Raw genomic sequence first — 15,377 nt, forward strand, 5'->3', positions numbered from 1 at the left:
ACGCCTCAATAGACAATATACGCCTGTGAATTTCCGCCTCTCCTGGTGAATCTGCCCCTTTGTGGCATCCAGTCCTGGACGATAGGGTTCGTTTCACAATTCCTGAAGGCTGACACTTTTGGCCATATACTTAAATGAGAGCGAACTGCACGTTAACTCACAGTCTGTTTATCAAAACATTGTACAAGTAAGACGAAATTTACAAGACATTCAAGGTACAATAAGACACTGACAGAGCATACTGAACAGCCTTGTTATAAATACATCAGTAGGCCGTACTACAGGGTTGAACTATGACTTCTTTCCTGTGGCTTTACATGCACACATTCACTGCATCCTTTCCCAAAGACCGAGCGAGGTGGCGCAGTGGTTAGCGCACTGGACTCGCATTCGGGAGGACGACGGTTCAATCCCGTCTCCGGCCATCCTGATTTAGGTTTTCCGTGATTTCCCTAAATCCTTTCAGGCAAATTCCGGGATGGTTCCTTTGAAAGGGCACGGCCGATTTCCTTCCGCGTCCTTCCCTAACCCGAACTTGCGCTCCGTCTCTAATGACCTCGTTGTCGACGGGACGTTAAACACTAATCTCCTCCTCCTCCTTTCCCAAAGAAACTGTAGCCAACTACCAACGGCAGACTACGAAATCCGTTCCTACATCTACCTATACTAGGAATTCTGAAATATCTTTTCCACATGGTGGTACCTCTCTTTCCCTTCCCATCCCTAAACCTTGGACAGAACTCACACCTAGCTTTCTCATCTATATCTCCACCTGAATTTCTCACATTATACCCGTATTCACTTGGGTAAGTGCAGGTCCATACCTTGTCCCTCAAACACTTTTTCTCATAGAGTTGATTTATAAAAGCTTAATTCTGTGTTGTTATTCTTGTGGTCTTCAGTCCTGAGACTGGTTTGATGCAGCTCTCCATGTTACTCTATCCTGTGCAAGCTTCTTCATCTCCCAGTACTTACTGCAACCTACGTCCTTCTCAATCCGCTTAGTGTATTCATCTCTTGGTCTCCCTCTATGATTTTTACCCTCTACGCTGCCTTCCAATGCTAAATTTGTGATCCCTTGATGCCTCAGAACATGTCCTACCAAACGGTCCCTTCTTTTTGTCAAGTTGTGCCACAAACTCCTCTTCTCCCCAATTCTATTCAATACCTCCTCATTAGTTATGTGATCTACCCATCTAATCTTCAGCATTCTTCTGTAGCACCACATTTCGAAAGCTTCTATTCTCTTCTTGTCCAAACTATTTATCGTCCATGTTTCACTTCCATACATGGCTACACTCCACACAAATACTTTTAGAAACGACTTCCTGACACTTAAATCTATACTCGATGTTAACAAATTTCTCTTCTTCAGAAACGCTTTTCTTGCCATTGCCAGTCTACATTTTATATCCTCTCTACATCGACCATAATCAGTTATTTTACTCCCAAAATAGCAAAACTCGTTTACTACTTTAAGTGTCTCATTTCCTAATCTAATTCCCTCAGCATCACCCGACTTAATTCGACTACATTCCATTGTCCTCGTTTTGCTTTTGTTGATGTTCATCTTATGTCCTCCTTTCAAGACACTATCCATTCCGTTCAACTGCTCTTCCAAGTCCTTTGCTGTCTCTGACAGAATTACAATGTCATCGGCGAACCTCAAAGTTTTTATTTCTTCTCCATGGATTATAATACCTACTCCGAATTTTTCTTTTGTTCCCTGCACTGCTTGCTCAATATACAGATTGAATAACATCGGGGAGAGGCTACAACCCTGTCTCACTCCCTTCCCAACCACTGCTTCCCTTTCATGCCCCTCGACTCTTATAACTGCGTATGGTTTCTGTACAAACTGTAAATAGCCTTTCGCTCCCTGTATTTTACCCCTGCCTCCTTTAGAATTTGAAAGAGAGTATTCCAATCAAGATTGTCAAAAGCTTTCTCTAAGTCTACAAATGATAGAAACGTAGGTTTGCCTTTCCTTAATCTTTCTTCTAAGATAAGTCGTAAGGTCAGTATTGCTTTTGATGTTGAAGGGTCGTGTTGGAAACGGTTGAAGCACTCTAAAACTGTCATATGTGATAAATAGTTTTTGCCATACATTTCTTTTAGTAAAAGTTGGGTATCAGTAGCAGTTTTTCTAAGTTTCAAATGAAACTTGACGACTAGTCGTTGCACTATTACTACATTTATCATTTTTCCGGCAGTACAGAATAACAGCCTTTACACAAATGCCACGGCCACACTTACTCGTATACAGATACCAGAGATGCCATACTCGACTAAGAAGGCTTCAGGCTACACAGTTATTGCTCGTTCACCTTCGACACGTGCGTACTTACTCTGTGACAGCAACATCCTGTTATTTTATAGCCACACGTCGTATATGTCTGATTGTGCACTGTTTTACACCATATGACCCTAGAGACAACTTAAATTTACGCATAAGTGATGTTCAGTCGCGAGGCTTGATCATATGTCGTGAAACTCATTGACAAAATTATTGGCTCGCTACAGCACTCATTGTTGCTACCTGGCTGAAACGCTGAACAGCACAGATAATAGGGACATTGCACTTCATATTTAAGAGTTCTAGGTCAATTAAACACAGGATAAAAACACCAGTTCGCCGTTTTAGATCATTTTTACATACAAACTCATATAACCATCTTTTCATCCACATCCCCATCCCTACGACTACTAGTGGTATCGTACACCAATCTTACTTTAATACAAAAAGAAATCTGGTTGAAATAGCTCCAGGCATCCCGGTGTTATGCTTTAAGATCACTCCTTTGCACCTCCATCCTCAGCTGTAGAGGTGCTAGGGTCTTACTGCCTCAGTAATTTTTTTTCAGGTTGCAGGTGTTACGTGTCTGCAGTTTGGTAGAAACTTCTTCAGGCATTACATAATCTTTTCACTCCCTCTCCCCCCCCCCTCCCCCCTTACACATCTGGAGGCGAAACATCATCAGGACTGTCACCAACCATCCTAGCGACCCCAAAAACTATGGATCCGATACTGATATTGGTCGTTATCCAATACTCTTACATGTCATGGCGTCTCATCCCCAGTATTTTTATACAAATAGTAATGTATATACAAAATAGTAAATGATGCGAGTACCAAGTTTGGTTAAAATCGGATCACTGGTTAAGGGCAACGCCAGTAAAACGCAAATTTTTTAAAGAATCGAACCCATATATAAAACAGCTTCAACCATCTAATTACTTTACAAATGAGTTAATGTGTTAAACATTTGGCATTTGGCGTTAAGCATGCAAGCGAGGAAAAGTTGAGAAAAGGTTTGAAATTATGCTGAAAGTTTGTTGGAAGTCGCTAAGTGCACTCATTTTGCAACACTGTATAAACACGTAGTCTGGGTAACTTACGATCCATTTGAAGCAGTTACTTTTTCATACATGTAAACGTAACGGCGTCTTTTCTCCTGAACTATGTATTGTACAATGGTATAATTTTGCAGGTGATGCAAATTACTCACGAAATACAGGGTGGGGCAAATAAAAATGGCCCAAAGCACAGAGTTCCGTGGTGCAAAGGAACACAGTAGAGGAATGGAAACGCAATACTAACCTGACTATAGCAGACGTTGAAAATGACCACCATCTATCTCTTGGCACTTTTGGTCCTGGTCGGCAAGTATCTGAAGGTGAATCGAAGCTGGACTGCTGAAACAGGTGAAATCTCATCCGAAATGTCCTGCTGTAGTTCTCGAAGATTATGAGGGCTGTTGCGATACACCTTAGACTTAAGAGCTCCCAAACAAAGTAATCGCACACTGACAGATCAGGTGACATAGTTAGCCAGCCATGGCCGAGAGCAGACTGACCTCTGCTAATAACTCTGCCAGGCGTAGAGATAGCGCAAATGTATTACAAGGTTCGTCCAGCTGTATAGATAGTTGCTTCACCCTGTTAGAAGTAACTCTAGGTCTTTTCCCCTCCATTAAAGCATACATCCACGTCCAATCGTGTCGACTCGTCCGGGCCACTTTTATTTGCAGTAGAAGCAGTGCAAATTGTTTCATAAATATACAAACAGTGGTATGTGTCGATAATGTCTGCAAACTGTATTGCTAATAGAGTCGATAGCAAAGAACTATAAATTAAAGAGTCGTGTGTGATGCTGAAGTTGTCCTGCGTGAATAGTGTAAAATTTTTTTCTTTTATCATTTGCAATGAGGTGTCAGCGAGAAAATGTTTGGTGAAGGTTTGAAATTGTGTGTGAAGTTTGTTGGAAGTCGCCAAGTGCACTCATTCTCAGATAATGAATCTGCAAGTTGCGGTAATTTGCGCTCCAGAGTTGTGCTGTCTCAAGAGAAATACCAGGTTTCTAGCTGTAATACTTGTCTTATTGTACTCAACTTTTAAGATAAGATTATGCTTCTTAACGAGAAGATTATGGCAGTATTTTAAATTTTTAAATTCGGTTAATAATTACACGAAATATTGAAAATCAAATTTTTGTTGCCCCTGGAAGCCGTTAGATATGCAATCTGCTACTGGTTTCAGATTCCGGGATAGCTGTCTAGTAACACAGATGTGGAATGTACAAATAAATATACGTAAACCCATTTTTATAATAGAAACAGAAGCATAGATTCTTCGTGTTTGTTATAGCATCGGTTTTGTTAGGACGATATTTATAGTCATTTAAACATACGTATGGTGGTGCAATAAGAAGATAAGCCTCTGAAGGTGATTCCATAGGATCCGAAATACCATAGTGAATGATTTATAGCTGTTATGTGACTGAAGCCAGTGTTTATGCTTGTATTCATATGAAAATTAGTTAATGAAAAGGAAATAACGTAGGAAAAAGAAAATTCATTACAAAAATAAAGTTACGGAGTTAATAACAAGAAATATGTAACAAGGAGTGTCATGACATGTAAAGTTCGGAAAGATTCTTAGACAACGTGGTAAATCAGTTTATCTGACTTCCAGACTGTTTTTAACTTCTGACAACACTGACATTTTTCTCGGAATTCTCGCACTCCACCGGAGTTACAATATCACCTGTCATATTCTAACGACTGTGGCATCACCTGGAAACCTATCTAATGTATGACACGATTTATTCAACCGATATGGAGGTAACGCAAAATAAAAAAGTAATATCTGTAATATTATTAGTCATTTTGTCGTGTCTGATAATATTTTGTGACAAATATTGTAAATATTTTCCATTAAAAAGAGTGTATTTTAACACTTTCCGTAAAGCATTGAACTTCAAGTGTAATATATATACACAAGAACCATATTGCTCTCCCCTGTTTGTTCTCCGCCGGCCGGAGTGACCAAGCGGTTCTAGGCGCTACAGTCTGGAACGCGCGGCCGCTACGTCGCAGGTTCGAATCCTGCCTCGGGCATGGATATGTGTGATGTCCTTAGGTTAGTTAGGTTTAAGTAGTTCTAAGTTCTAGGGGACTGATGACCTCAGATGTTAAGTCCCATAGCGCTCAGAGCCATTTTTTGTTCTTCGTTTTTCGCCTGTTTGTTTTATCTTGCCTGTGGTTCCATGTGCGTATAACTCGCTGTCTGTTCTTTAAGGTTACAGTACATTGTTAACTGAAAGTGTCTTATGTTTCCTTTCAAAAATATCTCTCCCTCCACGTAAAATTTGTTTAAAAATGATAATGATATTGCTGTCGATTGCCCATCTGGCTTCGACTGTTTCGGTGGCGCTGAATCCACCATTACGTGTACTAAAGAATATTTCAGTGTTTGCGAGCTTCACTCGTGAAGGAAAATAATTCTAAGTGCTTTTACGAATTTTTACAGTCAGTTTTCAGTATTAAAGTTAGTTAATATTTCTGGTTACGAGACTTATTCAGAGATTTAATACCACACGGCTTAGGTGAGGCTTCACCTCAGATTTAAAATATTTCCAGTTAATTCAAAGGATTAAAAGTTAACTCAATTCTTAAAGACATAAAGTTGACGAAATTTTTTGAAATTATCTTATAATACGCAGTTTTTTGTACCATTCTTTCTTTCTTTGTAACATTAGATTAACTTGCTGAGAAAAGAAATCATTTCATGTTTTATGTTATCGCTGGGTTAGTTGCAGGGTACGTTACGTTGTCATTCATTGAAAGAGAACGTAACATTTCCATTAATAATAAATAACTTTTTGCCTGCGTATTGAGATTAAGTCACGCTACGTATATTTAAGACGCATTTACTGGCGCTCAAAATATACGTGGCGTTCCCAAAAACAATATGCAGAATTTGAACTGCTACGTTAATTATCATCGCTGTACGTTGCGACTAACACCTGCCCGCGTATTTCCGACCGCACGTATTACTCTGCACTGACTGACACTCAATAACTAAATTAATTCAACACCACAACAATTACGCAGAAAGGAGGTAATAGCACACAACATAAATCCTGACAGCAATTATATCAATGCACTTTCATGCTAGACACAGATGTGAGACACGTTTGATTTTGCGCAAGAGCACGTGAAACCCATCTGCAACGGCTGAAGGCGTTAAAAGATAACGCTGAGCGCCGTCCTACACGAGTCTTTCAAAGAAGCGAAAGTCAGCGACCGGCGTTATTTGCAGCCATTCGAATGCCCGACGAGAGCCCGGCACGTGGCAGTAGCTCTGCCGGTGACGTGCAGGCTCTCCGACCTGCAGCAATCCCTCACGACGGAAGACTTCGGTCGCGCAGCTCTAGCCACCACAGCGGAAGAGGACGTTTCATATCGACGAATTAGCCCTTGAATTTAATACGATTTATTAAGATACAGGATGTCCGTGAGTAAAGTTACAGCTCTAAACCCTGTACAAAGAGAGCCAGTGCTCAAAATGACGTCAAATTTCAACACTACATTATTGATGCGGGGGGAAATGTCATGGACCAAGGTCGGGTACAAATGACAGATGAATCGCAATACGAAGGCTGTGGTTTGAGTTGCACATGGCACCATCCGTACTGCTCATTGTGCATGCATTCGTAAATTCGCCAGTCAAGAGCTGTGACACTATCCACCACGACACGGTCGTACCACATCGGATGGGAAAAATCGATTTTTAATTGTCGAGAGGCTAAAAACTGCATAAAAGCAAAATGACATCTGTCTCTAATTGTCGCGAGACTGGCGTGAGACACGTTCAACACGCTGTTTACCATTTTCTGTTACAAGCTGCACCTGAGGAACAGCTTGCTCCACAACTGATCGGAGTGCCTCGCGGGTCACGTTCAGAACGCGTTGCGCAGTGCATGCCTCCAATTCAGCTACTTTCTTAAATGGAACACTAAACACAACATCTTTCAGGTAACCCCAAAGCAAGATGCCACACGGATTAAGATCTGGTGATCTGGACGGCCAGGCTGCAGGGAAATGACGGCTGATAATTGTAGCATTTTCGAAATGCCTCTTCAGTAGCCGCTTCACTGGCTGTGCAACGTGCAGAGGAGCGCCATCTTGCACAAAAATAATCCTACCCACACATCCACACTGTTGAATGGTTGGAATGACGTTGCTGCACAGCAGACACAGCGTTTACCAGTGACGGTACAGGTAACAGGACCCGCAAGACTCATCTCCTCGCAAAAATGCCCTACGATAAACGATGCCGTCAACCTTCACCACACAGTAACCTTCGTAGACTGAAGAGGTACCATTTTATGCGACTGAGAATTTTCCGTTGTTCATATCCGGCGTTTTGATGTCTCGCTGGAGATGGAAATGGGCTTTGTCTGTCCACAAAATGTTTCATGGCCATTCGTTGTCCACTTCCACGAGAGCAACAAATTTCAGAGCGGAAGTTTGTATCGCTGGCAGGTCAGTAGGAAGCAGCTCCTGAACACAGCGGATTTTGTATCGCTAACAACGCAGGATGTTTCTTAGGATTTTATGCACTGTGCCCGTTGGCATGTCCAGCGTTCGGGCAGTTCTCTGTGCACTGTACTCGTATGTTTGCACACCACCGCTGGACCCCTCCTGAAATACTGTCGCCATATCTTCAACAGGCGTCCGATCAGCCACTTTCCTCCTCTGCCACATTACACTTCAAAAGAACCTGTCCTTTCGCATTCTGCAATCGTTTTCTACAGATTCTTAGCAGACATCGAACCAATGGCTTTTTTCGTAACGTTGAGTGTCCGGAACTTCTGCCGGGCTACTGGCTCATAGCCATCGTTCCTGAACAAGAGGTTTACCAGAGAGCGCGATCTTATATGGATACAGTCATGTTAAGTGTCTCGGACGCAAACTGATGAACAGTCGTATGCCGCTCGTCTGTCTGTGTGCACATTCTGACGCTTACAGCGCTGTTTGTTGGTCAAATTTTCATTAAATTTTTTTATTTGTTCCAGGACATTTTCCCCTGCGTCAATAATTTGCTGTTCAGATTGGACGTCATGCCGTGTTGTGGTTCTCTTTCTGCAGCGTTTTGAATCTGGAACTTTAATTATGGACATATTAACTAGTTTTCGATCCACTGTAGGCACGTCGTCTCATTTAGCCGTTACGGGAGGATTAATAGTGGCGAGCGTTCTACGGAAAAATCAACATAAACTGCTTATCACTAACAATTTCAATGTAGCAATAATGACACGTGGAGCTGTGTGCAGTTCGAGAGTCGCCCATCAACCTTCTTATCTACAACGAAGTGACATTAAATGCCTCAGGTATTTATTTAGTTGTCCACATGTTTCAACTTTAAATGACATGAAGAAATGTATAATACTGCATATGGATTTAAACCCAGAACCCATAGCCAACACTGACTGAGCAAAACATATGTGCCTGACCGTGACCCGAACACAGGGCCGATCGTTATTGTTGACTAAGCATAAGTAGACGTGAAATATGTAATTTTTAGACAGTATAAATTAGCAAGTCTGAACTTGAAATTACATTACGTAATTTTTTGTATTGTACCAGGAGTCCTGCCTATCAAATAATTTGAATGTTAACTTACGATGAAAGATGTGGAATATGGTTTCATTAACAAATAAACTTACATCTTTTAAATTGAAATGCTGTGGCGTAAGGTTTTGTGCAAGACAGAGTTCCGATCCCAATACCTAGCAGACTGTTAACTAAGCACGATCAAATGTTACGTTCCACTTTTTTTCACTAGTAGCGAATTGTTTGAACCTGTAATGAAGACACGAAACATTTTTACCTTATCGGGATTCAAACCCAGTACTTATCGCCGTAGTTTTCTGGCCGGGCATAGGAATTAAATATCGATTCCTTTCGTCAGTAGCGTGATGGGTACATGTTTGAACATTAAATAACGCGACAAAAAGTTCTTTGGTGATACGGATTGGGTCCACCCACAAATCGTCGTTGTTGACTACACACGAAGATGTGCTAACTATCGTACTCTTTTTCCCGGTAACTAGGAGTGACATGTTTGGACTTCGAACGATCTGATGGAAAGTCCAGAGTCTGATTGAGAGAGGGAACCGACGCCTATCGTTATTGTTAACAATGCACCAAGCCACATTAAAAATAAAAATTGTTTTTCACCAGTCCCAATGTTAGAGCTTGAAACGACTTGATGAAATTTCTTTCAGCACCTCAGATTCAAATAAATTGAGAAGTAACTGTCCTGTGACTTTATATGACGTTTGGTTCATTAAGTAAAATAAAATTTCCAGTGTACATAGGTCTACTCGTAACAGAGTTTAAACTTGTCGAGACTTCCGCCTATGACATGCCCTAACCTAAGCCGACACTGCTCCAGACTTCACGTATAATGTGGATTTGGGGCGACGGTGCAACCCTAAGTTCTTCACTTGGCGTTACCAGAGGTGGTGAGGTTCTATTTGTGGTGTCACCGCCAGACACCACACTTGCTAGGTGGTAGCTTTTAAATCGGCCGCGGTCCGGTAGTATGCGACGGACCCGCATGTCGCCACTGTCAGTGATCGCAGACCGAGCGCCACCACACGGCAGGTCTCGAGAGACTTACTAGCACTCGCCCCAGTTGTACGGACGACTTTGCTAGCGACTACACTGACGAAGCCTTTCTCTCATTTGCCGAGAGATAGTTAGAATAGCCTTCAGCTAAGTCCATGGCTACGACCTAGCAAGGCGCCATTAGCATTATATTGCATTTATCTAGAGAGAGTCTCACTTGTATCATCAAGAACGCTGTATACAAATGATGGATTAAAGTTAAGTATTCCAGCAGCTACGTACTTTTCTTTATAGCATTCATTACGTATCCTGTTTCAGACCTAACGCCCGCCTGCGTGAGTTAGCGCGTGCATCTTGGCCGCCTCTTTCAATTAGTGTGCGTAGTGTTGGCAAGTCTGCCGACACTACACTATTCATGTCTGTTAAAAATTGTGGCAACAAGTAATAAAAGAACCCAATCCCCAGGAGAACCATTCCATCAGACCACCGAATTCTACGTGTGGCTGACAAATGGTTTTGTCATAATGGAGGATGTACCACGCGGATGAGGATTTTGATTCCCTGTCTCCCTGGATGGTTCTCACGATGTTTGTGATTATTTTAATGTTAGATCACTAATGATTTACTAAAACAAATCTTCAAGTGATGTTTGTTTATTTTGCACTCTGTAACTCAACGAAATTATACATTTAACATGCATATTAGCTAAAATTTCAAGCTAGCTGACATCAGTGTTAGCACTACAAGACTGATGATGACGATTTAGACTTCAGCCTGGAGAGTATTTTGATGCAGCTCTCCTCGCTAGTCTATTATGTGCAAGCCCCTTCATGCGCGCAAGGCTATTCCAAGCTGTTAGTGGACCACAATGTTATTGCACCTGGGAATGAGGGCTCTTCGGTTTGCTTATCGTGAATTTTTATCGTGATATTTAACGAGGACACACTGAAACACTTGATTGTATATGCACAACTATCTTATAATCATTCACAGTGCGATGTGTTTTCCTTAGTCACCGCTGAACTTGTTTACTGTAACGCTACCGCGTGTTTGCGGTACCGGCCACTGTAGGCCAACTGCAATAATGTCGAGTCGGTTAGTACAATCTGCTTACTCTTTACAAGTCTTAGTACTCCTCCACAATATTTACTCACCCCTCTTCCCTCCATTATCACAGCGAAAATTACTTGCTGCCTCACAATGTGTGCTAGCAACCTATCCCTCCCTTTAGTCAAGTTGTGCCATAAATTTCTTATTTCCATGATTCGATTCAGTGCCTCCTCATTATTTACTCTATCCACCAATCTAGTCTTCAGCATTCTTCTGTAGCACCACTTTTCAAAAGCCTCTTTTCATTTCTTGTCTGAAATGCTTAACGTCAATGCGCCACTTCCCTGTAAGGCTACATTCCAGGCGAAGGGCTTGAGTAAACACTTCCTAACACTTAGATGTTTATAAATTTCTCTTTTTCAGAATGATTTTCGTACTATAGCGTGACAGCATTTTATATCCTCTCTATATCGGCCATCAGTAATTATATTGCTGCCCAAACAGCTAGATTTATCTATACTTTTAGTATACCATTTCCTAATCTAATATCTACATTCTGTTACCACCGTTTTACTTTTGTCGATGTCCGTCTTATAACTTATTTTCAAGAAAGTAGCCATTCCATTCAAGTGATCATGCGAGTCCTTCGCTGTCTCTGGAGGATTACCATGTCGTCGGCAAACCTCAAAGTTATATTTCTTCACCCTGAACTCTAATTTTCTTTTCGATTTCCTTTACTGACTGCCCACTGCACCGATTGAATAATATTGTATTCGTGCCGCCCATCGTAGAACACTGCTCAAGTGCGTGGTACACATGCCAAATTGCACTGAGACTGGATATTCAACGGATACAAAGAAAGCAGCACAAATGGTTGCAAGTTTGTTAAACACATGGGAGAGTATCACGAAGATACTGATGGAACTGAAGTAGCGGATGCTTGAAGTTAGACGCAAACCATCCCGTGAAAACTTACTTAGGAAAACTGTATGTGGCCAATCTAGGACTGTACAACAGCCCCCTACGTATCGCTCCTATGGCGATCGCGGAGACAAGGTTAGACTTCAGTAACTTCAGTAATCTTTCTTCCTGCGATCGAACGCGAATGAAACGGGAGATGGCCGTATTACATAGATGGTACCATAGGACTTACCCCCTGCCAAGCATTTCGCGGAAGTTTGCAAAACTGATCAGCCAAAACATTATGACAACCGACCAGCTATCGAAATTAAGCCGTCCAGGCTATAGCAGCGTCACCTAGCGAGGAATGGCTGATAGACACACGCATGGCGCATGCAGTATCAGTGAGCGTGCTGTCCATGTGTAGAATGGGGAACGCGCGATCTGAGTTTGACCGAGGGCAGACTGTGATGACACGGAAGCTCAGCACGGGCATCTCGTAAACTGCACGACTTGTCGGATATTCGAGGAGTGCTGTGGTGAGTGTCTTCAACACGTGGCGAAACCAAGGCGAAACCACGTCCAGACATCGTGGGGTTGGGAGGCCATTCCTCATTATAAATGCTGGACGTCTTATGCTGGGCTGACTGAGGCAGCGAACCATGGCGGAACGAACATCAGACTTTAATGCTAGGCAGAGTACAAGAATGGCTGAACACACAGAGCACCAAACACTACTAACGATGGGCCTGTGCAGCCGACGACTCGTACATGCGAAAATATTAACACCACGGCATCTTCAACTACTACTGAAATGGGCACGTGACCATGAGCACTGGACGTTGGCGCAGTGGCATAACCTTGCATGGTTTGACGCGTCCCGATACCTTCTTCACCTTGCCGATGGGAGGATTCGGATCTGTCGTCTTCCATGGAACAGGTCCTTGGCACCTGTACTGCAGCACGGAACCATTATACTCATAGGAACATGCGCGTGGCATCCATGGGTCCAGTGGAGCTCGTGCAAGGCACCATCATGGCCAAGAAGTATCGTACATTGATTGCAGACCATATACACCCGTTCATGACGATCATCTTTCCCGACGGGCCATGCGGGGTAGTCGTGCGTTCTGAGGTGCCTTGCCACGGTTTGCGCGGCTCCCCCCGAGTCCTCCATGGCGCATGGGTGTTTGTGTTGTAGTTAGTTGGTTCAAATGGCTCTAAGCACTATGGGACTTAACTTCTGAGGTCATAAGTCCCCTATAACTTAGAACTACTTAAACCTAACTAACCTAAGGACATCACACACATCCATGCCCGAGGCAGGATTCGAACTTGCGACTGTAGCGGTTGCGCGATTCCAGACTGTAGCGCCTAGAACCGCGCGGCCACCCTGGCCGGCGTTGTCGTTAGTGTTAGCTTAACTTATATTAAGTAGTATGTAAGCCTAGGGACCGATGTCCTTAGCAGTTTGGTCCCATAGGAACTTACCACAAATATCAAAAAAAATTTCCCAATGGCAGTGGCCCCCAACTCGCCATATCTGAACCCTATCGATCACATCCAGGATGTCATTGATTGAACGTGGTGTCAGAGCTCATCCCCCATTTCCCAAAATTTGCGGAAATTAGGTGGCGTGTGCAGTGTTGTGCCGACTCCCTCCAGCGACCTACAGCGCCTCAATGCTTCCATACCATCACTCGTCGCCGCTGTTATCCGTGCCAGAAGTGGACATACCGCATATTACGTAGGTGGTCATTATTTTCTGGCTGATCACTATAGATGTAGGTAGGCTACATCCCTATCTCTCGGACTCGCATTCGGGAGGACGACGGTTCAATCCCGCGTCCGGCCATCCTGATTTAGGTTTTCCGTGATTTCCCTAAATCACTCCAGGCAAATGCCGGGATGGTTCCTGTCAAAGGGCACGGCCGACTTCCTTTCACATCCTTCCCTAATCCGATGAGACCGATGACCTCGCTGTCTGGTCTCCTTCCCGAAACAACCCAACCCCCAACCCCTATCTCTCTTCTTTCTGAACTACTTCTTCCCTTTCATGTCCTTGACCAGTATAATTGGAGGTTTGTTTTGTACCATTTGAAAATAATCTTTCCTTCCTTTGTTTTATTCCTGCTGCATTCAGGATTTCAAAGACTGTATTGAATTGAACAATGTTAAAAGCTTTTTCTAAGTCAATGAATGCTAGAAACATATTTTTACCTTTCTTTCGCCGCGTGTGCTGCGGTCGCAGGTTCGAATCCTGCCTCGGGCATGGATGTGTGTGATGTCCTTAGATTAATTAGGTTTAAGTAGTTCTAAGTCTTGGGGACTGATGAACTCAGATGTTAAGTCCCATAGTGCTCAGAGCCATTTGAACCATTTCGCCGCGTGGAGTGGCCGCGCGGTTTGAGGCACTATGTCACGGACTGTGCGGCCCCTCCCGTCGAAGGTTCGAGTCCGCCCTCGGGCATGGGTGTATGTGTTGTCCTTAGCATAAGTTAGTTTAAGTAGTGTGTAAGTTTAGGGTCCGATGACCTCAGCACTTTGGTCCATTAGGAATTCACACACATTTGAACATTTACCTTTTCTTTTACCTATCTTCTAAGAGAAATCGCAGGGTTAGTATTATCTCGCGCGTTCCTGTATTTCTCTGATACCCAAACTGATTTACCCTAAGATCGGTTTCTACCAGTTTCTCCACTGTTCTGTAAATAAGTCGCATCGGTATATTGCAAGAATAACTTAAAACTGATGGTTCGGTAATATTCTCACTTATCCGCAACTGTCTTCCTAAAGGCGAAAAATAATTCAACATTCTCATGTATTTTGCGTACCTCTATTGTTCCTCATCTATATTAACGACTTAGGAGACAATCTGAGTAGCCATCTTAGATTGTTTGCAAATGTTTAGGACGGGTGGTAGGGACAGAGCATCGAGTGACATAATACTGAGTGCACTATCTGAAAATTACCTCGAGCAATTAAACAGGAACCGACTCGTGGAGATAACATCTTGGACCTACTGATAACAAATAGACCCGAACTTTTCGACTCTGTAAGTGCAGAACAGGGAATCAGTGATCACAAGGCGTTGCAGCATTCCTGAATATGGAAGTTAATAGGAATATAAAAAAAGGGAGGAAGGTTTATCTGTTTAGCAAAACTAATAGAAGGCAGATTTCAGACTACCTAACAGATCAAAACGAAAATTTCTGTTCCGACACTGACAATGTTGAGTGTTTATGGAAGAAGTTCAAGGCAATCGTAAAATACGTTTTGGACAGGTACGTGCCGAGTAAAACTGTGAGGGACGGGAAAAACCCACAGTGGTTGAACAACAAAGGTAAGAAACTACTGCGAAAGCAAAGAGAGCTTCACTCGAAGTTTAAACGCAGCCAAAACCTCTCAGACAAACAGAAGCTAAACGATGTCGAAGTTAGCGTAAGGAGGGCTATGCGTGAAGCGTTCAGTGAATTCGAAAGTAAAATTCTATGTACCGACTTGACA

General features: G+C 42.8%; 1 non-coding gene across 1 annotated transcript; it reads left to right on the forward strand.

Annotated features, from left to right (window-relative positions):
• The first annotated feature begins 352 nt into the window (after positions 1 to 352).
• Positions 353 to 425, forward strand: Trnaa-cgc. Its single transcript has one exon. It is a non-coding gene; the product is annotated as a tRNA-Ala (tRNA).
• Positions 426 to 15,377: the final 14,952 nt, after the last annotated feature.

Source organism: Schistocerca piceifrons, chromosome 3 (genome assembly GCF_021461385.2).
Source record: "Schistocerca piceifrons isolate TAMUIC-IGC-003096 chromosome 3, iqSchPice1.1, whole genome shotgun sequence".
NCBI lineage: Eukaryota > Metazoa > Arthropoda > Insecta > Orthoptera > Acrididae > Schistocerca > Schistocerca piceifrons.